At 41.3% G+C, this 9914-nt stretch overlaps 1 long non-coding RNA gene across 1 annotated transcript; it reads left to right on the top strand.

Annotated features, from left to right (window-relative positions):
- Positions 1-1352: 1352 nt before the first annotated feature.
- LOC144799605 (uncharacterized) lies at positions 1353-2066 on the top strand. The gene is made up of 4 exons (XR_013603845.1): positions 1353-1426; positions 1534-1579; positions 1666-1727; positions 1977-2066. It is a non-coding gene; the product is annotated as an uncharacterized LOC144799605 (long non-coding RNA).
- The last annotated feature ends 7848 nt before the right edge of the window (positions 2067-9914 follow it).

Raw genomic sequence — 9914 nt, 5'->3', positions numbered from 1 at the left:
CGGAGTTGTCGATGAGTATAGTGCTGTTGGCAGAAAAGGGCAGATTAAGGCAAGGGACCGGAGGGGGGCAGGGTGGGGGGTGAGAGGTGAATAGGTGTACAGTTACCGGTACGAATAAATTCAAACTTGGTCTACTGTGTTAAGGATGTGTGGAAAGTGATGACTGGATAGGGACGGTGAAGGGTTGGGGGTGTCTAGTGTGGAGGTGGTATAACTAGATATTATATCCGGATAGTGGATGTGACAATTCTCAAGCTTATGGCAACACTCACGTTGTAACCAGGCAGGAATGCGCGGCTAACTATGTTCCCAGTCAGCGAGGAACACTCGAGTGCTGAGGGGGACATGAAGCAAGAATGAGTAAAGGGATCGGTATGGTCCAACATTGTCAGGGTCAGAGTACCTAGTGAAAAAAGTTATCTGGTCGCCGTTTTCAGTCCGGCGGCTTGCGGGGAGTTGGCAGCGTCTGGAGGGGAGGAGGCAGAGAGCGGGTAAGGGAGGAAAAAGGGGACCGCGACGAAATGGTAGTCACGATCAAGGCGAGTACACAGCGTGCTTAGGCACTGGTCTCACCTGAATTAATCAATGGGTCAGAAGGCGAAGGCTCATCTGGCGCGGCAGCTCAGGGCACCGAATGCAGGAGCTAGCTGTGGCGTTGCGGTGCTCTCGGTTTTCACAAGGCAACCGCGAGGTCGGGGCGGGGGACGCGGGCTGCCGATGGGCGTGATCTCGGGAGTGTCTAGGGCGTGTCACGGCGCTTTGCGCGAATCGAAAGGTTGATGGGCGGGGGTTTGCGTGGTGCGGGCGGGAGCAGGAGGCGTGGGGAACGGTTGCCTATGAACCGGGGATAAACAGGAACTAGTTCCTGATGAGGCAAGGCAGGGTGGGTGTGACTCACGGCACGCGCTGGAAAATAAATAATTGAGGCGGTGTCTTCAGTGTGTGAGAGGGGAGAGGCTGAAAAAGCGGCCTTTGGTGGAAAAATTAATATACACACATTTTGTACGTCTGGACGTGGACACACAATATTGCACAACTGAGAGCGATTAAGGTTATTAGAGAAAACGGATACATTTAGTCCGACGAGGTATGAAACCAGGCAATTAATTACAAGCGAGTAGTCTATGCAGTTGGATACCTATAGTCCGATGAGGTATGAAAACAGGCAATATATTGCAAGCGAGTAGTCTATGCAGTTGGACTAGCATATTGGGAAAAGATTTTATGCAGATAGAGACGAGGTTATTGGTGACAGTTAAACCAGGTATACAACCAATATGCAGATATGAGTTTGCCCCCCGCCCCGACCTCGCGGTTGCCTTGTGAAAACCGAGAGCACCGCAACGCCACAGCTAGCTCCTGCATTCGGTGCCCTGAGCTGCCGCGCCAGATGAGCCTTCGCCTTCTGACCCATTGATTAATTCAGGTGAGACCAGTGCCTAAGCACGCTGTGTACTCGCCTTGATCGTGACTACCATTTCGTCGCGGTCCCCTTTTTCCTCCCTTACCCGCTCTATGCCTCCTCCCCTCCAGACGCTGCCAACTCCCCGCAAGCCGCCGGACTGAAAACGGCGACCAGGTAACTTTTTTCACTAGGTACTCTGACCCTGACAATGTTGGACCATACCGATCCCTTTACTCATTCTTGCTTCATGTCCCCCTCAGCACTCGAGTGTTCCTCGCTGACTGGGAACATAGTTAGCCGCGCATTCCTGCCTGGTTACAACGTGAGTGTTGCCATAAGCTTGAGAATTGTCACATCCACTATCCGGATATAATATCTAGTTATACCACCTCCACACTAGACACCCCCAACCCTTCACCGTCCCTATCCAGTCATCACTTTCCACACATCCTTAACACAGTAGACCAAGTTTGAATTTATTCGTACCGGTAACTGTACACCTATTCACCTCTCACCCCCCACCCTGCCCCCCTCCGGTCCCTTGCCTTAATCTGCCCTTTTCTGCCAACAGCACTATACTCATCGACAACTCCGTCCTGATGACGATCCCGACTTAAGGGGATCGAAACGCCGTCGACCTTACAGCCTGAATTTATGACGCATATCACTTTTCAAGCTCCCATAGAAATAATTGTTTTTCCAAGTGACTATAACTTGTTTTCTGGAGCCTGTAATTGATGTATATATTTTCACTAATGCGTCGCCAATGCTGTTTTTAAAAGCACTTGCACCTGCACTTCACTCATTGTATATAGCACCTGCACCAAGTGCCACTGGGTTGTCACAAGATCTGATCTCTACAGTGCTGTATAAACTGTATCTGCATAAGAAAAATTTCTTTTCCTTCTGCTACTTGGTGAATAATACCACCTGTTTCAAACTTAATTGACTCCTTGTCTCTGTTCCTCAGTAATGCCTATGGCATACACAAATTGAAACTGTCTAAGTAATACCTGTTGGGAATTGTTTCTGCATACACTAGGTCCAGCTCTAGCGTGACCTTTGACTATTATTGCCACTTTGTGCGCTTTCTACTGAAAACTTTAAAAATTCATTCCTGGAGTTTCCCTTGTTGTATTTTTGTCATTCTGATGTCATTTAATTTTAAACTGTTTGTTTTGGGGTATTTATTATTTAGCATTTCAGCGTTATTACTGATTCAGTAATGAATACATACTTTACACATTGCCTATACTTTAAGCATGTCTGCTCTATGCCATAGCTACCAGGGGGTTCAGCTCAGGTTTATTTAGTGATTTTAATTGATCTGGCAAGGTTGTGTTATGACCCCCTGCTGTTCTTAATTCAAACCAATGGCTTGGAGGAATTGCTTCGTGGTATAAGGAAAGATCTAACCACATTTAAGGATCTATCAATTCCTGTTCTGCTTTATGCACATGATGCAGTGCTGATTGCACAAACAGCTATGGGGTTGCGAACCCTATTAGACGGGTTTAAATATTTCATGGATACCCTTGGGTTAAAAACAAACTTAAATAAATCCTTTGCTATGAAGATGGGCCTGAAAATAAAAAGAACCATGGAATTCAAATTAGACGACACAGAGATAGCTTAAGTAAATAGCTTTATTTATTTGGGAATTGAGTTTGATTCTAAAATGAGTAGGTCATTTTTATTTAAATCATGCTCCCTTCACTTTCAGAGACTGATTGATTACGTTTTAAATTTTGCTAGAAGGTTGGGTCAAAATCCACTGAAGGAACTGTATGCAATTGATAATGCTAAATGTGTTATGATAGCAACCTATGGAACAGGATTATAAAGATAACGCTTCTCTCCAGACAATTGAAAATACATTTTTGCGTACGCTATTGGCAGTACCTCAATCACTTTCTACTATAGCTTTTCATAGGGAACTCAGTGTTAACTATTTGGAAGACAGAATTAAAATCAGCCCATTACTTCTGTGGGTAAAAATATGGTTGACCCCTGAAGCTATCCTTACAAGGGAGAATATCCTAGAATGCCCCCGCTTAGATCCTGTTAGGACTATCCCGTCTGAAATATGTCATGTCCATTTTTAGTATTTGGGGAATTGAGTGTTATTATTTAAATACAAAGCAAAGACAATAGTCCAGCCTTCACTACCAAGCCAGGTCTTCCCTGGAATGGAAACAAGCATCCTGGGAACGGTTTTGGGGTACCACCCCTCATCAGCCAAACTAGCTTGCATCCCGTGGCAAAGTGAGCAAGGAACCCGCGGCCGGGCATACTCTGCCTACTTAAGGTGAACAAAGCAAACACAAGGAGATGATGGGTGGAGCACTGAAACTTTTCAGACATTCACCCCCAGTCACAAATCTGGGTTCTCTGGCTCACTTTGCCACCCCAGTTCAGACCCAGCCATGTGCAAATAATTCTTGACCCTAGTCCTTATCATTCTTGACACTATTCCTCAAGGGAAAAGTCCAGCCCAAACTGCCAAACCAGATCTTCTGTCAACCATATAAAAGCTTCCTGGACCAGTTTCGGGGTAACATCCCTCATCAGCCAGGCTAGCTTGAATGCAGTGGCAATGTGAGCAAGGGATCCACGACTGGCCAGACCCTGCCAATTAAGGGCAAACAAAGTAAACACTAGGCGATGATGGACGGAGTGCTGAAACTTTTCAGACACTCACCCCAGTCACAGATCAGGGTTGAATCCATTATGGTTCTTTAGCTGACTTCGTCACCCCAGTTCAGACCTAGCCATATTCAATTCATTCTTGACCCTATTCCTCATGGGAATAGTACAGCCCAAACTGCCAAGCCAGATCTTCCCTGGACCGGAAACAAGAATTCTGGGACCGGTTTTGGGGTAAAACCCCTCATCAGCCAGGCTAGCTTGAATCCAGTGGCAAAGTGAGCAAGGGGCCCACATCTGGACATACCCTGCGAAATTAGGGTAAACAAAGAAGCAAACACAAGGAGATGAAGGATGGAGCACTGAAATCTTTCAGACACTCACCCCCAGTCACAGATCTGGGTTGAATCCATCATCATTCTTTAGCACACTTCCCCACCCCAGTTTAGACCCAGCATATGCAAATCAGTCTTGACCCTTTTCCTCATGGGAATTTTCCAGCCCTAACTGCCAAGCCAGATCTTCCCTGGACCGGAAACAAGCATCCTGGGACCGTTTATCAGCCAGGCTAGCTTGAAACCAATGGAAAAGTGAGCAAGTGACCCACGTCTGGGCATACTCTGCCAACTTAGGATGGGCAAAGCAAACACAATGAGATGATGGACGGAGCGCTGAAACTTTTCAGACACTCATCTCCAGTCACAGATCTGGTTTGAATCCATCATCGTTCTTTAGCTTACTTCGCCACCCCAAATCAGACCCAGCCATGTGCAAATCAGTCTTGACCCTGTTCCTCATGGCAATAGTACAGAGCGAACTGCCAAACCAGGTCTTCCCTGGACTGGAAACAAGCATTCTGGGACCGTTTTGGAGGCAGAGTCTAAAAATAGAACTCCACGGTAATTATTTTAATATGTGACATTCACAAATCTTTTTTTTAATTTAGAGGTAAATGAAGCTTTAGTTTGTAAAACAATGATGAATTTAAAATAATTCTATAAATAGCGTTTTGTAATTTTTATTTCACAATAAATAAATATAAACGTTTCACTTGAGGTGGGAATGTTTTAGTAATCAATCTTTAAAAAATTAATGTTCGTTTAAATAACATTAAATTAACATTATTTTTAATAGATTTACTTTCAGTTAATTCTATACATAACGTATAATAATTATTATTACATGATAAAAATATACTTTTTAACTTTAGGTGCAACTTTCTTTTTCAATTTTAACTTTAGGATTTTTTTTCACTTTAATTTAAGGTACTCAAAATAATAACAACATTTTAAATTTAAATTATAATATTAATGTTTTAGCACTTTTCCATTTTGGTTTTATTTGAAATAAATATATAAAAATTATTTAAGGTGACATAAATATATTAATTTAGTGTGTGGTATTAACAAACCTTTTATAATTTACAAATAAATGTAGCTTTAGTTTGTAAAACAATAATGAATTTAAAATAATTCTATAAATAAAATGTTGTCATTTTTGTTTCATAATAAATAAAGATAAACATTTCAATTACGGTGGGAATGTTTTAATAATCAATCTTTAAAAAAATTGTATTCATTTAATTTCCTTCAAATGGACATTATTTTTTAAAGATTAAGGGCCCGATGTAGGTAGCCCAATACTGGTCGGTAACGGCCGAAATTACCGAAATTCGGCCGTTACCGACCGATATTAGGCATTTGAGATGTAGGGGCCTAACTTAGGGATTCGGTAATTTACCGAATCCTTAATGTAGGGAGCACTCAAGTGAGTGCATTTTTCATGTAAGAATTCATTATTTACCACCAACTATAAGTTGGTGGTAAATATCGAAAACCTGTGAAAAAGCAAATTTGTGCTTTTCCAAAAGTGCCATGTGGCAGACATACATGCCCTTAGGGCATGTATGTGTGCCACATGTGCACCCATGCACTACTCAGGGGTGCAACAGGGTGTCAATGTGACACCCAGCCACCCTTGTAAGTCTTCCCCCTATTTACCAAATCAGTAATTCTCATGCATTCCTATAGGCCTCCAGGCCCATAGGAATGAATGGGGAATACCGAATCAGTAAATACCGAATCGGTATTTACCTAATTTTACAGATTCGGTAAAAATTACCGAATGAATACCTACATACCATTTACCGATTCTAGAAAAACGAATCGGTAAAATTCGGTATTTCAGAATCTGTAAATAGTATTTTACCTACATATGGCCCTGAATACTTTAAATTAATTCTATACATCACTTTGTTATAGAAATGATTACATGATAAAAAAAGACTTTCAATTAATTCCATACATCACCTTTAGTAATTATTATTGAATGAAAAAAACTAATATTTTACTTTAGGTGGAATTTTGTTTTTCAATTTAAACTTCAGGGTTTTTTTTTTAATTCAATTTAAGGCATTCAAAATAATTCATTTTGCATTTCAATTACATTATTAATGCTGTTGCATTTGTTCATTTTGTTTTTATTTAAAATATATATAGAATAAATTTTTTTTAGTATTTGAAATTTTAGTTTTTTAAGTTTAATAAACTTTTTTACTTCCCCCCATCTTTTACAATAGCATGATGGAGAATTAATTTAACGTCCTTTATTTATATTTAGCAAAAAATAATGTTACACTTATTTTTAAATTTAAAAACTTTCATATTTTTTTAAATAGAACAAAAATATGTTTTATTTTTAGAAATTCTTGTTTTTAACATTAACTTAAATCTATTCATATTCCTAACAATTTTTTTTAAAGTAATTTATTTTAACTTTGTTTGCTATGGGTCTTTATTTTAAGTCCCTTCCTTCATTATTTTCCCTGGTAGTGTGCTGCAACGCTAGTGGTTGTCCCTGCATGGTGCTGGACTTATACCAACTCTGAGCTGAGGAATATTTACAACTGTTTTCAGTCCTTTTTGACTGTAGTAACTTTAGAAGTGCAGTTTGTGAATAGAAATTGGCATATTCTTTTGTGGGTAGGTGTATGTCCCTCCGTAAACCCTTACCTAACACTACCTTTATCCTTCCTTATTCCTCCCTAAATCCCACCTATTTTACCCTATTATTCAGCCACTCCCTGACCCCTCTTGCTTACATGTAGGAGGATATTTCCATAGAAAAGATATATGAGGTGGGGAGGGAGACAATTGTAGGTTTGCAAATAGCATTTTGTGGTCTTTTGGTAGTACTATACTAGTACCACTAAATGTACTATAAAATGAATTTTGTGAATAGGCTCAAAAGAGTCTTAAATAAGATGCATTGGGAATTGAAAGTGTAAGAAACTAGGTCCTGAGTAAAGGGAGTTGACTCCCCACCTTGAGCAATAAACACAATTCTTGTCAAGGTGAACCCCTAATGCTACTAGATTAACCTAAGCTCATCTCTCTCATAGCTATGGCAAAGAGCAAGTGGACTTATCTTAGAGGTAATCTGTGAAGTATTTATGAAGTACCAAAAGAGTAGTAAAGTCAAAACACAATACCAATTTAAAGTAATTTGTCATAACGAAAATTACACCAAAATGAGAAAGTTCCAATAAGGGGATTTGGAGATATGATTCTTTAAAATGTTAAATAAAATAGCAACAAAACCATTAAGACCAAACCACAGTTAACTGGTCATGTTAGATCGGAAGCAAGGCACGATTTGAGATAACCGTTAGGGAGCACGCATAGGATGTAGTCTCAAAAATTGAAGTGTAAAGTCTTCAGTCGAGCAAGGCAGCGGGCTGTAACTGAGGTTGGATAGCCATGGACGAAGTCTCGGAAAAGCCATTGCTTTTTGGTGAGAAAGTTACAAGTGGGAGAAATTGGAATTTTGTGCTAGGAAAGGTCCCTTGTTGAGCAGATAATTTTGGCATCTTTGCTCAGTCACGATTTCTGTGTTCTCGCTTGTCAATTTTTGGGAGTTTGGATTCCTCCAGTGGGTCAAGGCTGCAGGCTGTAGCTGAGGAAGGCTCCGTGAGGCTAGATACATCTCTGTGAGGTTCTGCAGAATCATATTTCTCGCTGCAGAAAACCTCTTAGCAGGATTAACCTGGCTCCTCAGCCCAGAGGCATAGCACATTGGTCAGATAGGCTTGCCAGGATTATGTCACCGCTTTTCTGGAGGTCTTTGGAGTCAAAAAGTTTCCAAGACACAAGTTTTCAGGGTAGAAGGGAAAATAAAGCCAGACAAAGCAAAGGGTTGTAAGACTTCGGAAACAGCAACTGTGGGACAGGACTCACTCCAGCAGAGGCCACCAACGTGGTCCAGGGCAGGTCCAATTGGAACTGGTCAGCTGGGACTCTTCAGGCAAGGCCTTCTGTAGGTCATTGTATCTGAGCAGTTTAAACAGGAGTTCAGCTTTACAAATCCTGAAGTCCACTTCTTTGTCCTAGGTATGAGGGAGAGCAGGCCCAGTCCTTCAGGGCTCTAATCAGGTCTCAGACAGCAAGCTCAGTCCACTTCTGATCACCCTCAGTCGATGAGTATTTTGCGGAGCGTTCTACATAGGCACACTTATACCTGGCATATGCTTGTGGGTGGGGGTATAGTAAAGGTTTTTAGGGGTTACCTGACCCACTTGCACTATAATTCCTGTGTGCTCTACTACAAACAATCCCTCGTTTCCCCTCTCTGCCTATATCCAATGTGGTGAAACCCTTCACTCTTGTGCAAAGCCTATGTGCCCACCCCAGAGGTGTAGCCAAGAAAATAAACAACCTCTTCTCTGTAGTCACATCAAACCAGTTTTGTAGGCAGCTCCCTCCCAACTGAGATTGGAGCAGGGCTGACTGGGGTTACTGAGAAGGGGCCTATGTAAGTGTCATCTGACATCTGCTTGTGACAGAGGAGGTTCCATTAAAAGTTAACCAATTTCCTGAACAATGCCCAAATGCTCATCCTCTTATATGGAAAGAAACACTTCCCTACACCCAGGCCTTTGTTTCTACTCTGGGGGCAGTTTCACATCTCATTTAGGGATAAAGCACTCAGAGGGCGGCAGCTGGAGGCCAATGCAAATTAGCCTGGAGAGGCTTTCCATAGGGAAAAGATAACTCTCTGAAAGTGCATTGTCCATAAAATTTACTAAAAATCCAACTTTACCAGAAAATTGGGCTTTCAATAAATATTACAAGGAGTCCACGAATAAAATATCTAGGTGCTATCTAGCTGAAGATATTATTACATTTAATAATGTGTCCCAGTGTTTCTATGTGGAACAGCCACTCTGGCTTTTGAATGCCAGTCATTGCAAGGGAATGTTTAACATTAGATTTCTACATGTCCTGTTTTTGAATACCATTAACCCTGCCTATGTGCTACAGAGCCTACTTAGTAATGACATGTTAAATATGCCATTTAGCTATATGCCAATCCAACCAAGTTATGAGGGAGTATAGACACTTATTATTGCTGATAAGTAGTTTTAAGGTGCACAGAGCTACAGAGCCAGAAAAAGAATTAGGGCAAACAATATGGAGTATTTTCTACAGGAAAAAAATGGTGGACTGTCGTATGAAACGAGATATGTGAATGAAAGGGGAGGTTGAAGATCAGGCACACAGCCATATTTTGAATGGCTGAAGTCTGGAAAGGAGATTTGTTGGATTTGCTGTTTTAATAGTCCAGCCTGAATAATAGTATGGCCTGGACTACTACCTGCCGCAAAATTGCAGGCATAGAGGCATAGAGGGAAATCCTTTTTGGAACAGATGCAGTGAATGGAAGCGAACAGAAGATATCTTTTTCACTTCATTAGTTAAAATAAGATTGTGTTTGAACCAGAATTCAAGGGTTGTACTTCTGAAACCGGAGTGGGTGGAGAACCCAACTTCTCAGAGAATTGCTGGACTAGAGAATGGTCTATTTT

Source organism: Lissotriton helveticus, chromosome 12, assembly GCF_964261635.1.
Source record: "Lissotriton helveticus chromosome 12, aLisHel1.1, whole genome shotgun sequence".
Taxonomy (NCBI): domain Eukaryota; kingdom Metazoa; phylum Chordata; class Amphibia; order Caudata; family Salamandridae; genus Lissotriton; species Lissotriton helveticus.
The sequence above is the reverse complement of the archived record's forward strand: the minus strand, read 5'-3'. Positions and strand labels throughout refer to the sequence as shown.